General features: G+C 42.9%; 1 long non-coding RNA gene across 1 annotated transcript in view; it reads left to right on the forward strand.

The window, feature by feature from the left end:
* Positions 1-1,748: 1,748 nt before the first annotated feature.
* Positions 1,749-15,953, forward strand: part of LOC137649992 (uncharacterized) — a 28,316-nt gene continuing 14,111 nt past the window's right edge. The window contains exons 1-2 of the long non-coding RNA XR_011045889.1: positions 1,749-1,781; positions 2,194-2,423. This is a non-coding gene — a long non-coding RNA (uncharacterized lncRNA). The remainder of the gene's footprint in view (positions 1,782-2,193; positions 2,424-15,953) is intronic.

The raw sequence follows: 15,953 nt of genomic DNA on the forward strand, positions 1-15,953 counted from the left end.
ATTAAAAAAAGTTTTTATATCGAAATATGTCTTTGATATCTTTTAATAGTAAGTCGGTCAAACAACACGGTTTCTCAAGGGATAAAATCCAATATTTTCAACGCAGCCCAGTTTCTGAAGGGATAAAATCCATTTTGTTTTTTCACGTAATATTTATAATGTTTGTTTTTTAGGTTTTCGTATTACTTGCCAAGCTGCTACCCTAGTGGGAAAATCAATATACTGCAAGCTTAAGAGAAAAGGGAGATTATTTTCAATTCAATAACAAATTTAAGATGATAAACAGGTTAGTAGCAAATAATTATACCTTGTGACGACACTTGTGTGAACCTGTTCACCAGGAAAGCATTTGCACAAAGTTTGAACTTCTGAAGTTTCTGTTTCTACTATTTATTTGGGAAAATAATTCCATAGTCTGGTCAAATATTGAACAATCTAGAATATTGTCAAGCATATGTGCCAAGCATCCCTTTTTGTTTATTTGTGAAGCGTTTGTATTTGCTTTGCATAATTTGCTTATGATTTGTTTGTAATTCTATTAGACTTAAGATTAACATTAAGAAGTCGCATAGAAAGCTTGAGTGTTTTTCTCATCCCATTTAAGACGTTTCTACCTACGTTTTTCTGAATGGGAACTCTCCGCTTTTTAGATCAATAGAATTACTGCCATGTGATGAAAAAGAAAAAGTGTTGGTTAACGTAAGAGATTTTAGTTTGCTTACATCCTTAAGAACACATAGGCTTTTATCCAGTAAAGAACAGCCTTGGTGAATTATGACATTTTATGTAAAGTGAAAACAATGTTTAGTTTCATATATAATTATGCTTAATTTTTTCAAAATGATAGTCACATCTCCAACGAATTAAAGCATTGCAAGGGGGATTCAGAATTCCTCCTCAAATGATATCCATCAACTAGAAATAGGTTAACCTAAAAATATGCATTTTAGATAATATTAAATTGGACTTATTATCACTCGCAAAACGAATGATACCTCATCAACTGCAACTAAAATAGGAAGTGGATTGTTACCGTTTAGCATAGATAGTAATTGGTATTTGAAGCATTTTACCTTCAATGAACATGTAAAAGTATATGCATGTACAGTATGTGTATGTGTGTGAATATATATATATATATATATATATATATATATATATATATATATATATATATTATTATTATTATTATTATTATTATTATTACTATCCAAGCTACAACCCTAATTGGAAAAGCAAGATGCTATAAGCCCAGGGGCTCCAATAGGGAAAAATAGCCCAGTGAGGAAAGGAAATAAGGAAATAAATAACTGAAGAGAACAAATTAACAATAAATCATATATATATATATATATATATATATATATATATATATATATATATATATATATATATATATATAATGTTTGTGAGGGCATACAAATGTGTACATTCTTTATGGGTTGACCGTGCATTTGTTTGCTTGCATGAAAATCAGAAAACGTCTGTGAAAAAAAGTCATAAAAGTAGTTCGTTGTATTTCCTTCCTTTAATCGTAAAACCAGCGGAGTTATGTATTCATATAATATAATTTCTATTGTTCTATGTTTTGTTCTATCGTGGTATTCAAAATGAAGACACGATTAGGTAACGATTTTATAAGAAAAAAAAAATCCGCACGTTCCAATAATCCTTCCAGATGTATTGTTCCGGTTCCGCGCTTGAGGGTGTCAGTTACGAAATTCCGTCCACATGGTGTTGGTCTTTCCTGATATAAAATACATCCCACGTTTCCCTCCAAGGTTGGTACCGTTAATTTAGATACAAAGTCAGGTATATCAAAGTACATTAGACTTATTTTCAAATAAGGAAATCTATAGATAGGTAGTTTGTAATGTTGGTAACCCTACTCTCTCTGTAGTTGACAGTCATAGGCCAAGACATTTTACCAATGGCGTAACTTCATAGATTCAAGTCATATGTACCGAGCAAGTCTGAGTACGGTGTGTGATGATTAATATCCTAGTTTTAAAAGGCAATTGACTGTTTAAATTTTGAAAGTTTACTTATCTAAGTTCACAGTTTACAAGGTTAAATCATAGAACGCGGAATTACATAGAAAAATTTTGTAAATATCGTACTTTCAATGACTGACTTTTATTCCTACCGCAAATGAACCGTCCTCCGGTAACCCCCATCCCTCTTTTCTGACAGACAGGTGGGAACCTGCGACTTTGGGTCACCTGAAATAGGAGGAAAATGTGATAAACCTTCGAGAACCTAACACACCCTACCTAACCTAACCTAGTAATGTTCAGGTCAGGCACCTAACCAGGACAAGGCCCCCTGATAGGTCACAGACCTAACCTGGTCATGACCCTCCTTCCAAGGTCACAGACCTAGCTGGCAGGCAAGTCTCCCAATCCCCCTACCCAGGTCACAAGGTATGTACAAACGTACAAATAGGAAAGGATACGCGCCATTTGTAAAATGTAAACAAAAGTGTAATAAATATTTGGTTTCATTGTATATTATTCCATGGTAATGTATCCTAGGAAAAAAACTACTGTTTCTTATAGAAAAAATTACGCTCTCTTCGAAAATGACACTCGTTCCCGTCGCAAATTAATAGTTTCAGAAATAAATATACATCTATATCCTCCAATAATGGGGGACCCCCAGTGGGAACTTGGGGTTTTGGGTGGGGAAAACATACTGGGGAATCGATATATAAACGTAAAACAAGCCTTTTCTTCTCCATACATTACCTTCTTGAAATTATAACAACTGGAGGAAAATACAAAACAGTATATCTGAATAAACTTTGGAGGCGCCGTTGCAAAGATTGTGTCATGAAAAAATACAGTAACCAGTGCTGCCATCGTCCGATGTAGATCAAATGTTATTTTGTGACCTGTCATACTACTAGGCTAGGTTAGGTGGGTTTGTTAGGTTCTGTGCCGTTTTTGTACATTTTATATATTGAGTAAAACTTATATGGAGAAATTATTTAATATGGAAATATCTATCATTACTATCTTTAGTAATGTCAACGTGCCGTTGGTAACTCTGTGTACCATGCGTCAACGTTGGTAACACTGTGTATTATTGGTAACGTTGCTAATGTTATCGTTCGTTCGTAAGAGAAGTGACACCGTGCATCTTAAAGTTATCCGAATTGGTTGATCTGTTTGTTTACGATTGAAATGAACATCAAATTCGCTTAATTCACGTTATTTACTATAGGAAAACAATTATATATCGGTTCCCCAGTATGTTTTCCCCACCCAAAACCCCGAGTTCCCACTGGTGGTCCCCCATTATCGAAGGATATAGATGTATATATATTTCTGAAACTATTCATTTGCGACGGAAACGAATGTCATTTTTGAAGAGATCGTAATTTTTTCTGTAAGAAACAGTAGTTTTTTTCATAGGTTACATTACCATGGAATAATATACAAAATTACCAAATATTTTAGGGGAATGGGATGCCACTATTTTGTGTAATTTTTCGTAGATCTCTTGTGCGTCCAAGGGAATATAATGAGAAGAAAAGGTTAGTTTTACCGTTTATCAATTTTCAGTAAATTATCGAAGGATATATTAGGCTGTATCTTATTAACTTTATTTGTAATATAAATAATGTGATGGTCATCTTGTAAGAAACTGGGAGGTTTTCTTAATAAAACCAAATTTCTTTATTAGGAAAATTTTTTCTGGATTTTCTCTAATTCCGTTTACTTTTGGGAGACATGAGTTACTGGGCATGCATTGTTTGCATTCGCTTCTGCCAGCTGTTATTTTTTTTTTTTTATGTGCTCATTACTTGGCCATTTAACCAATTAAGAGATTCCAAGGTAATTGTGTAGGAGACCTCCGCGCTCGATTTAAAAGTTTCTAAAAGTAGAAAACGAAAGAAAACAGTAAATTAGAGCTACAGTTACCTTGAAACTGTGAGATAATCCTCCTACAACCACCTAACTCTTACACAGAAAATGTAAGCATAAACCTACTACTACAATTATGGGGGACCCCAGTGGGAAGCGGGGTTTTTGGGTGGGGGGAGGAGGAGAAAAGTGATTTTTCGGGGCACTACCGAACCTAATACAACTACCTACTCTACCGTGGGGGCCATGTACCCCTACCTAGGCCTACCGGGGGGTGGCTCCGCCCCCCGCGACCCTCCCTTAAAGCCACAGTAATTTTCAGGGCACCACCGAACCTAAGACACCCACCTAACCTAGCCTATGGGGACCTGTACCCCTACCTAGGCCTACCGGGGGGGGGGGGGCCTTCGCCCCCCCTGCGACCCCCCCTTAAGGCCACAGTAATTTTCAGGGCACCACTGAAACAAGACACGAAAAAATTGCACCTCCTCTTCCTTTTCCCACGAGTAACCACACTACGATCACACCGGAATGCTAATTTGTTGTAATCTATACGGCACACATTTTCACAATTAGGGCACTTTTTCTCTGCCAAAATCAAACCATGACGTTGAGCAAATGCAATTAGCAAATCAACTTTCCCTGAATAATGTACACAAAAATCCCCATAAGAAACAAAGCAATTGTCACAAGTGACACAGTCGGAACGGGATGAAGGTCCTGCTAATTGCTCCATACTTCACGGCAAAATTAGCTTTTCAGTTTGAAGGGAGATCCGAGACGTGCAAAAATATTCCTCCGCGGAACTTCACGTAAACTGTGGTAACTGGTGGAAAAATAGCAGGGATAAGTGAAGTAATAAGTGTCAGCATTGGCTAGATTTGTAAAAACCGCCATGATTGGTTTTCAAACAGTGTGACGTCAAGAAAACACCTGTTATTGGTTAGAATAGCATTGAGAACTAGTCTGCCATACGCAGTAAGGCGGTGAAACAGCTCATTTTAGCCAAGACATCACACAGTAAACAAAAACAAACACTTAGAAAAAATCCAAGTGAAACATAACTATACACACGAATATCTTCGTTAAATAGAAGCTGCTCATATATTGACTATTATATAAGCGTTCTATATGATATAATAGTGAATTGTAGGTGTTTAAATTCTTCAAGATCTTCCGCGGAGCTCTCCTACACATTTACCGATTCCAAATATTAATGCACAAGTTCTCAGATATTGTCCTACAACAGTACTTTTTCCCCCACACTCTCCTTCAGTTCCAGCATGATTACAGTCTAAAGAAGACATCTTCAAGAAACTGAAGTATAATCTATTTTGAAATTTACATTAATGTAATTTCTTGTAGTATGGTAATTATTAAAAATGCTTTTCATTCAGTACATAGCTGTTGTTGCTCATTTGAAAGTAAAAAATATTCCCAACATAATGACCCACGTATAGAGTCCTTTCAATGACGTCACTAGGAATCGCCGGCGGCCATGCTGGAGGACATACAAAGCGAAAACATGGCGGCTGCTACAGCGAATATGGACAATGAGAGCGACTTTGTCAAACAATTGTCGGGTGATGATAAGCGTTTTTACAAACAGAAACTCGATCTATTTGATGGCCTAGATCCATACCAGATGCAGAATTCATTAAGTCAAAATATTGAGGATTGTTTCCATTGGATAATCTGCTTCCAGAATTTTTTTTTTCCCTTTAACACTTCTAAGTCCAAAATTAGATAAACACTGGACCAATGAAGAGTGTTTATAATTATAAAGCTAATATTGATCATTTAGCCTAACCTAGTGTAATATAATTTTTGATTGTCATAATGTATGTAAAAGTTTTGCATTATAATGTCAAATTTTTATCAGTTCATGCCTAACCATTGTGTTTGTGTTTGGTTACAAATGCTATAATTTCATATATACATATAAACATATGATGGACAAACTCTATTGTAATGCTCTTGGATGATCGTTTTGCCTCCTTGCAATTAAATTATTTTTTTTGATGATTCATATATAAGCTGAAGACCCCTTCGGGTTAAACCAGCTTTCAGATATTATTATTATTATTATTATTATTATTATTATTTATAATCAATGTTTATTCATCACATAGGCCTGTATGTCTGCACAATTTAATACACAAATTAAAATAAATATAAATATACACTTAATTATATATAGGCCGAGCACCTTGACGAAATAGAGACCCAGGTAAGTAGCCTTTGTTAATATAGTCAATATGGGCGCTTTTAAATTTTGTTTTGTAAATCTGAGATGCCTTTTTTGATGTTTAAAAAATGAGATGCCCCCTACCCCACACACACTACACACTGAACTGACGATGATACTTGTGAAGTCACCCATGCGATCAGATATAGCATGTTTATACAGGAATAATGATACTTTTAGGGCCTAGGTGAGACTGACCTGACATGAAATGATCAGAACAGATACGTGATTAGGGTAGTGATTATTCACGTAGATCAGCCTGTGATATTCTGGTCAACCACAAGTCATGTCTGCGCTTGGATAATTCTTCTGTATCTTTGTCCTGATTCTGAATAACTGCCAGTATGTGGTAGAAACTCTTGTCATCTCTTTGTCCTCGATTACCACAGCCAACAATAGCGCAAAAACTGGACATTGTGTGAATGTGATGAGATGGCTAACTATTCAACAGTTCAACCACAGCTATTCACTGAACGCGTCTTTGTTTGTCCTCGGAAGTTTGATGACGTATAATGAAAGGACTCTATTGGCGAGTCTATTGCATCCATGTACTGCTTGCCAGATCAGAGTAGCAGTGTGATTGGGTAAAATTATAGATCATGTCAGAGCAATTTCTAATAAAATATTTTTTCCTGTAGCAAGTAACATGCTCCACTGGAATTTGACCCTCATTTCAGGGGCTAATCAACCGTTCTGGTACCCCACCTTGTTAACCAACCCGCCTGGGAACCAGGTGTTTGTCAGCAAAGAGGAAAAATTGCCTATTTCCTACTGATTTAGCAAACAATCCCTATACTGACAAGCGGTCATTATTCTGGGAATATTTTTTCAAATTTCTAATGGTTTTTGCTCCGCCATGGCTCACTTCGCTCGTAAAGAACAGAAAACATTACTGCTATTATGTACTGGCAAGTGGTACATGTTGAGCTGTGCTCACCCGCCCCATGAGTCATCATTCCGGCTTTTTTTTTTTTCTTTTTTCCTGGATATTTTCTTACAACATCAATTTTTCTCCACCTTCTCCTTCAGTTCCATTACAACTACCTTCACAAGAAGTTCTCTAAAAAAAAGCTTAGTAGGATCTATTTTGAAATTTAATGTAATTTCATATATTATGGTGGTAGTTAAAAACCTTCCATTCAGTTTATAGCTATTGTTGCTCATTTGAAATTAAAAAATATCCCAAAAATTGTGACCCACATGTAGGCGAGTCCAGTACATCCATATACTGCTTTCCAGAACAGAGTAGCATTGAGATTGTGTAAAATTATAGTCGTTCCGTAGCCGAAATACAAACCACACTATATACATTGGGTTTACCTTTTAGCGTAGCTGAAATGGCGAGCCATTCGAATTTAACGAGGGTGTATTACCCCTGCGCTAGTTAGCGGGGGGGGGGGGGGTAGATAGCTACCCCTCCCCCCCCTCACACACCGATGAATTGCTTCACTTTCACTTTTGGCTCGGACATGGACAGACGTCTCTGTCCTCCCTTGGCAGCCATTGTTTGTTTTGTCGTTACTTAATCACTTTTCTTTTCTTTTACTCAATATATATGTAAACATTTTCTCATGTTTATTTATATATTTGAGTATAGAAATCAGTAAGTTTCCTTTTCAGAGTTTGTGCTTGTGTGTGTAGTGTACGATATCTCCGTGGAGCCCTCGGAAGTTAGGCCACCATGGTGTAATTTTATGGGTCGCGATCGAGTTTGACTTCGGTCTTTCTCTCTCTCTCTTGAGGTCGTTCACCCTTTTTACTACGTTACTACGCCTTTTGTAGCTTCCTTCTCGTGTGGGGGGGTTGCTACGCCGTACGTTTTGTCTCAATTAGTTTATGAATCTAATTGTATTTGTTGATTTTTCAGCTTTGTAGAACGATTCCTCTCGGGGTTTTCGTTCTTTCTTTAGTGTTCATTCATTTTTAAATTACATAATTATAATTGTTATAATTCTGTGTTGGTTACAGCTCTCCTTCTGTGAGTGTAAGTGGTTGTGAGGGCACGTGCCTGTTGTGTATTTCTTGTGTTCCTTTCCCTCGGGATTCCTCTACGGAGCCTTCCCGGCCGAATGAATGTGTACTAATGATTTTTTTGTTTTATTTTTTTACAGTTATTGATCTAGTTCGTTTCTGTAATGTGACAACGGTGTGAGCTGTCTTGTTGAGGCCTGGGGATTCGGCTGTTGCTGCCTCCCCTGAATCTTCGTCAGGGGCGTGTCTCCTTCTTCTGGAAGTACTCCCGTGACGATTGACAGCCCTCCAGTTCATTTTAGAACTCTCAGGAGGCTCGCCTCCTTGGGTGGGTAACTTTCCTTCCGAGGGAAGTTTTTCCTGTCCAGGCTTGAGTTTTTCCCCTTTTGGGGGGTTCTCTTGGCTTTTTTTTTTTTTTCCTCGTGCGACTATGCTCTTGGTGCTGAGCGGTCGCACCTGCAGTTTCGCTCAAGGGGCTTGGCAACTGCAGGAGCCCCTCTTCGGAGGATTGCTCCTTTTAGGTCACTGGCTGACCTGTCTCTTACGAAGTGTTTCTCATTCGTTCGCGAGAGTGTACACTCATAGAGACTCCTCTTTGGAGGATTGTTCTGCTGTTGTTGTTGTTGGCCTCCTTCGCCGTAAGGCTCACCGTCAGCCTCGTCGTAAGGGCCTCCCATCTCCCTATAAGGGTGCTAAGAGGCGCCTTTTTTAATCTCCGTATGCAGCCTACAACTCCTCCTCCTTGATCTTCCGCCCCTGGTGCAGATGGACAGCAGTCTGACCTCGTCTTCCGACGGGCAACGGTCCTCCCGATGGACAACGGTCTCCCGATGGACGTCAGTCTCCCGACGGACAGACAACAGTCTTCCGACAGACATCAGTCTCCCGACGGACATCGATCTCTTCGGGGCAAAGGGTTGCCTCCCACGGGGGTTCTTCCCTTGCGTGTCAGGGTTTCCCTGCCCGCCCTTCTGCTGTGTTCTCTCCTGCTCAGTGTTAGCGCACAGGCGCTCTCCTGCTCAGTGTTAGCGCACAGGCGCTCTCCTGCTCAGTGTTAGCGCACAGGCGCTCTCCTGCTCAGTGTTAGCGCACAGGCGCTCTCCTGCTCAGTGTTAGCGCACAGGCGCTCTCCTGCTCAGTGTTAGCGCACAGGCGCTCTCCTGCTCAGTGTTAGCGCACAGGCGCTCTCCTGCTCAGTGTTAGCGCTCTCCTGTTTGTGAGCGCTCTCATGATGATCATCTCTGCTGTTCCTGTTGGTTCCTGTTACACGTCCTGTGCGCCCACGTTCGCTCTCGCGTTCTAGAACTTCGGTTCAGGTCTTGAACAAGGACTCTTCTTCTACGCACAGGCTTCCACGCGTTGCCTTCTGCTCGCCAGTGACCATAGACGCGTCAACGTTCACCTGCTCGTCAGCGATCTCGTACGCGTCAACGATCGCCATCAATCTGCCACGCGTGTCAGTTCCCCTGGACACCATCAATAGCGATCTAGCGCTCGCCTGCTGTGGACCACGATCTCCGGTAGCTGAGTCTTGCCGTAGATCTTCCTCCTGCTCTCCAGCGCTCACCTTTACTTCTGTCTTTCTGTGCGCCCTTTTCTGCTACGCACCAATGGGCGCCAACGGTTTTCTGACCGTCTAGGATCGCCTGATTAACAGCTTGCTTCAGCGCTCACCTTCCTGATGCACCTGCGCGCCTTCTGTTAGTGCGATGCGCGCTAACCATCACTAGTCTCTCTCGTGTTGGCAATCGCCTACGCGCCCGCGCGATTCTTCACCTGCGTGCTAGCGTTTTGTTAACGCACCACCGCTCGCCATCATGCCGTCGCTTGCCAACGCGCCTTCATTCGCCTACGGGCTATCGCTCACCAGAACGCGTCATCGGTCTCCCAACCACCTGCGCTCACCCGCGCGTCCACACGCCCGCGCGACCGCACGCCCACGTGCCTGCCCGCCTACACTCATGCGCGACCGCGCACATGCTCTCCAATGTTTGCCCGCGCGCGAACCAACGATATTCCATCGCGCGGACGGACGGTGGTCCGTCGCGCGGTCCGACGCCGGTCCGTCGCGCGGTCCGACGGTGGTCCGTCGCGCGGTCCGGCGGTGGTCCGTCGCGCGGTCCGACGGTGGTCCGTCGCGCGGTCCGACGGTGGGCCGTCGCGCGGTCCGACGGTGGGCCGTCGCGCGGTCCGTCGCGCGGTCCGACGGTGTTCATCGGCTTAATTCTTGCAGTATCCATTGCTCGCCTACGGGTTATCGCTCGCCGACCACCAGCTCTCGCCCTTCCTACCACGCTCGCCCTCCTTCTGCGCTCCTTCGCTCACCTTCATTTGCGTTCCTGCGTGCCCGCGCATGGGCGCTCCCACGTTCGCCCACGCGCAAACCATTGGTTTACCATCGCGCAAGCGCCAGGGCGATTGCGACCGCGTTTCCCGTCGGGGTTTCGCAGCATGGCCAGCCTGGCGAGTTCTGGAGCGTATTTCCAGAACACTGCCTCACCCCGTAAACGCAGAGCATGGCACATGCAAGAGCAGGAAGTATCTTCAGGGAGGTCTGAGCAACATTCTTCTTTCCAGAACCTGGGTTAGCCCTTCCCCGTCATTCCCTGGAAGGGTTTTGCCAGAGAGCTTTCCATTCGAGATTTCTCCATCGGCCAAGGGGTGACTGGTTTACCCCTTCCTCTTCTCTATCTCGTGAAAGGGGCTTACCATGTCTTTTCCCTCCTCGGTTGCGACCCGAGGTTTTGTTCAAGGAAGCTACAGGAAGTCCATGGGTACTTTCCTCCTCTTGGGCTCAAGCACCTTGGCGTTTCGTCGCCAAGTTTCGAACTTGCGGGCAAGCTCGATGTTGGACCATCTGGACGCAATGACCGAGGACTTCCTTTTGAGTGTCTCATCCGTGGATGTTGACAACCACAGACACCCATCCATCCTTGGGAAGAGTTTGTTTGTGCCCAAGGACAGAGACATAGACAGCGATTGTGCGGAGGAAGTCGACTTCCGTTTTTCACTCCTCCAAGGCGCTTTCATCCAGACCCTGCAGGGCTCCAGCGCCTCTTTCTTTCAGCCTCGTCGGCCTAAGTTATCGGACCGGCTACGACAACTGAGACAAGGTGTCCAATAGCAGTCCCCTCCTGTCAGGAAATTGTTAATTGCACATGGGGTAGCCCACCGTTGTAATAACTACAGGCAATACACTTTACTAAAGGACGATCCTTACATGCACAACTAAACCTTATGACATGGACAAATGGACTGTAGTCATGGCCAGTGGTTAAACAAAGGTATAGGAGGAAAAACAAGAGGAGGCTTCCTTGCCATCTCCAACGGAGAAGACTTCTGTCGTGGATCAACACTTTTGTCTCGCTCCAGATTTGAAGCCCTTGTTGGAGCTGACCCAGTAAGGTCTCTTGGACTTGGTCCAGGACCAAGTGTATGATCAGATCTGTGGGTCTGAGAATTCACATTGTATCAGTAGGTCTGAGAATTCACTCCACACCAGCAGGTCAAGCAAGATCTAGTCTCCACCACTCTCCAGGTAGCAGAGGGTCTTCTCGCCGGAGAATTCGACGTGTGCATTTCTGAAGTTTTGCACTCTGGCTCTTGGTGGAGAGACTCAAGTTAGAAGGCATGTCCCATTTGGCCTCTGAATCTGCAGCCAGGGAGGCTTTGGCATTGGTTGCTCTCCAGTGTTTCTGAGCTTGATCACTGATCAGGGGCAGTTACGTATATACTTCGCAAAGTCAATGAAGTTAACAATTTTGGAGGATTCGCAAGAAAAGTACAAGAGTTTTGTGCATTCGGGTGGGAAAGCAGTCCTAGCCCACAAGTCAGCAAACCTGTAGGCTAGTTCAGGCTTGAAAAGGATACAGGTAGATGCTTTGGTTTCTCACATCTCAATACAAATTATCTCAGGTGGCATTGTGCTGCTACATTACTGCCTGAGGGTAATGTGCAGGCAGCGGTGGACTCTTGAAGGATTGCTTCGCAGGACTTCTTGATTCACCATGCTCTCTCGTTTCTCAAGAGCCCTGGCCCTCCAAATGGTACAGCAGCCTAACCTTCGGGTTCGACCAAGCCTGCAGGGTCAAGATCATAGAAGGGCCCTGCGCCCACTCCAAGACCCCAGTCTGCAGCACCTGTGACCTCTTCCTAAAAACAGTCTGGGCACGCACATCCTTTTTTTATAACTCAAGCCCTCTCTGATAGGAGGGTTGGCAGTGAGGAGAGGGAGACAACATTTCCGGTGTTCCCACTCACTGGCTGACGAGAGTAGGTTACTTGTCTCACCATTCGGTGACTTGGCAGAGATATGGAACCAAGTCTTGGGTGGTTAATGCCTGGTATGGTAACTTGCTATCTTTTCTGGATTACTGGCTTCCCCTATCTCTAGTTCCGATAGTTCCCACTGGAGCATATAATATCCATGAAAGGCCTGGCTCTATGGGCAGAGGTGGAAAGGATGTTGGAGAGAAATTAGCTTGTCGTTCGAGAGGATCTGTGGGCTTCTACAGTCTACTTTTGCTAGTGAAAAAGTTGATGTGGTGCTGGTGCCGGTGATCGATCTCTCCGTTGAACAAGTTTGTTCGTCAAACAAAATTCAGGATAGAGACCGTAGGCTCTAAGCTGTCTTCAGTCAGAGAAGACAATTTCATGCTTTCAGAGAAGAAGATTTCATGCTCTTAATAGAATGATTTCATGCTTTCAGAGAAGAAGATTTCATGCTCTTAATAGGACAATTGATCCTGGCCTCTGCAAAGAAGCAGTTGCCTAAGGATCGAGATCAGATTCACATGTTTTGCCATAATCTGGAGATTGTGGTTAACTGGAAGAAATTGAATATCATACCCAAGTAGAGGTTGAAGTACCTGGACATGTTGAAACACAGGGTAGCAGTGAGAGTCTTCCTTACAGCAAGCACAGGAAGGTTGTGTGACCCTTTCTTTCAAATACAGAAATCCCAGCTCAACATTGACAATATCTTCTCGGTCATTGTTCCTCGGAGAAGCTCATTCATCACCGGTGCTTCTACCAAAAATCCCTTCAATGGCGCTTAAGGAATCCCTTCAATGACGCTTGAAGGATCATTGGTCAGCACTCAGGGATCCCCCGTTCCTTCTTTTTCTGGTGGAATTAAGCTTGAGATGATCTTGAATCGGAAAATCTCTCCGCGGGAGTCCTACTCGACTCTGTTTTCGCACGTTTCTGTTTTGAGATGCATCGAAGGAGGGGTGGGAGCACACCTGAACGACCTGGTTGTCTCAGAGTGTGGACCTAAGAGGAAAGACAGTTGCACATTTTCCTTGAGGTGCAAGCAGCCTTCCTATGACTGCAAGTATTCCATGAACGTTTGAGTAGGTATTCAGTAGTGTTGATGAGCGAGAACTTTACCATCGTAGCCCACGTCAACAAGCAAGGAGACACGGTCTAATGCTCTCTTACCAAGCTAACAAAGTGGATGCATACCTGTCTGATGTTGCCTTCCCCGGAGTTGTCAGCAAGGTTACATTCTGCACAAGAGGAATGCACTTGCCAGACACACTTGATCACCTGAACCAGTTTGTAGCAGCAGAGTGGTCTCTACACCTGGTAGCAGAAAGCCTTCTTGCCTTGTTGGGCTCTCTGGGCATTGACCTGCTCGCTATGAGACAACAGGAAGCTCCCTTTCCCCGTTCCGGAACCATGGACATTGTTTGAAGACACCTTCCAACACCCATGGGATTACCTGGACATGTACGCCTTTCCGCCGTTCAGCCTAATCTGCCAGGTAATAAGTATGTTAGTCATGTCAGGAATCAGGATAACCTTGTTGCTCTCAGAATGTCTCATGCTTAGTTGTAACCCAAACTGCTTGCTGTTCTGGTCGAGGGCCCAAGAGGAGTACCGTTGTGGCCCACTCTTCTCTGTCGGCCGCACTGTCTGAGGTATCACCATGTTATAGAGTTTTTAGCACTTCCCAGGTGGAGACTATCCAGCATCTCCTCTTGAGTGAAAGGCTGCTTGTGAGGCACTGCACAGATGTTGGGTATCTCTGGAGGTCCTGTACAACTGTCTACCAAGTCAAATGGTCCATCTTCTGCTATTGGTGTCTTAGGGGTTTATCTGGTCATAGCAACTCTTAACACAGGTCACAGAGTTCCTCCAAATTCTTTTCTCAGTTGCAACTGTCAAAAGATACTGCTCGATTTTGTGGTTTTCTGACTGAAAGGCTTAGAAGTCTCTTCTTAGGAGTTATCTAGGCTCCTGAGAAGCTTCAAACTGTTTTGCCCTTCCAGGAACCTCAGGTCCCTGAACGGGATATGTCCTTGGTCTTCAATGCTTTAATGTATACCCATTTGAGTCTTTTGGAAAGTTTGCAAACAGAGATCAGACATTCAACATTTATCCTTAGCAATGGTGAAGAAAGTTGGCGAGTTGCAGAGTCTTTCTTATGGTGTTACCCCTCTAGAGCAGTGGTTCCCAAACTATCTTACCTGACGCCCCCTTTTTACTTCCAGTAGACCCGTACGCCCCCACTCCTCTCTTTTTTTATATGAAATTATTCTTACATTTATTTCTTAGCATTGTACAGGAAAACAGATTTCTGTTTGTATTACATTTTAATAATAAAAGCCACTCAAACAAATAATAGTACATTCCAGTAACTAAAAACGAAACTTTTGGTTCAAAGTGAGCGAAAATAAGTTTGAACATTAGCAGATTGGCAAAACTGAGTTGCAATTTTAAGAATCGATAATTTTAAAGCCTGGCATATAATATTTGGAAATACTTATGAGACTAAGGCACAATTTCTGGTCAAATTTAGTGATATGGATGATGATGCTTCTTCCTCACAAGTTCAGAAATTCTAGAATTGAAGGATGACAGCGCACAACACAAGTCATTTTCTACATCAAGTCGGCTGCGCTGTATTGTTTTCAGAACAACAAGAGCTGAAAATCCTGCTTCACAAGGATAAGTAGAAGAAAAGGGAAGAATCACACAAAGTGCTTCTTCACCTACTTTGGGTACATGGGAGATATTTCACAAAACTCTTCTAACTTCAGTGTTTTAAAGTCCCTTTTCGCGCTGGAGTCACATTTCAAATCGATGGCTTCCTCTTGCAGTAATTCCAGTAGCAACTCCACATTGAGACATCTGGAAAATAGTGTATAAATTCCTCAGCAATGGAATTCAGACAAGAGCTCATTCAGGTGTGAGAACGATGAAAAGTTTCCAACCTGTACTTTTCTTTTCCAAAGATGAATTTTTTTGGTGAAAGCTCTGATTACATCAGTGTGTGCAATGTTGTTTTTGTTTCTTCCTTGCAACTTCAAATTGAGGTGGTTGATAGCCGTAAAAAAGTCCACAAGGTATGCTAGTGAGAGCTGAAAGTCTTCCTCTCTGAATGCTTCATACAGTTTGTCTGGTTTCTGCTTCTGCAAGAAAATGTCCACTTCATCCTTGAGCTCGTAAAGACGACTCAGCATGTTTCCCTTGGAAAGCCAGCGGACTTCTGTGTGAAACAGGAGTCGTCAGTGTCCAGATCTGAGTAAAGCTGCGAAAAGCCTAGAATTCATAGAGCTATTCTTTACAAAATTCACCACTTTTATTGCCAAATTCAGTGAACTGCGTAGATTACCTGGCAGAGTTTTGCTTGCTAATGATTGTCTGTGGATAACACAGTGAGTCCCAGTTATAGCAGGATTTTTTTCTTTCACCAGTTTTACAAATCCAGAGCGAGATCCAATCATTTCTGGGGCACCATCAGTACAAACACCGACTAATTTTTCCCATGAAAGACCGTACCCATGGAGTTTTTCCATGAGTAAAAAACATCGATGGCCTTTGCTGTTGTCTCCAGTGTTGCTGAGAAAAGAATTTCT

This window comes from Palaemon carinicauda, chromosome 11 (genome assembly GCF_036898095.1).
Source record: "Palaemon carinicauda isolate YSFRI2023 chromosome 11, ASM3689809v2, whole genome shotgun sequence".
NCBI lineage: Eukaryota > Metazoa > Arthropoda > Malacostraca > Decapoda > Palaemonidae > Palaemon > Palaemon carinicauda.